Raw genomic sequence first — 282 nt, 5'->3', positions numbered from 1 at the left:
CTTCACATCCGATCGGCAGTGACGAAATCACCACTCTCACAGCATCCAATAGAAACGTCTTCGGCTCGTCTTCTTCGTCTTGTTGGTCTCCATTCTTCGGTCTTCAACTGTCGATGATAAACTCTTGAACTTCATAGAACTTTGACAATTTATAACTCTTTTCCTATAATTAATTGTTGCTTGAAACTTCTTTATAGATTTTTCTTCCTCATGGCTTTATTGATGAAATAAATCCTAAATGCAAATCTTTTTGTATTTTTTTTTTTTTTTTTTTTTTTTTTT

This window comes from Papaver somniferum, chromosome 6, assembly GCF_003573695.1.
Source record: "Papaver somniferum cultivar HN1 chromosome 6, ASM357369v1, whole genome shotgun sequence".
NCBI lineage: Eukaryota > Viridiplantae > Streptophyta > Magnoliopsida > Ranunculales > Papaveraceae > Papaver > Papaver somniferum.
Note: the sequence above shows the minus strand (reverse complement) of the source record.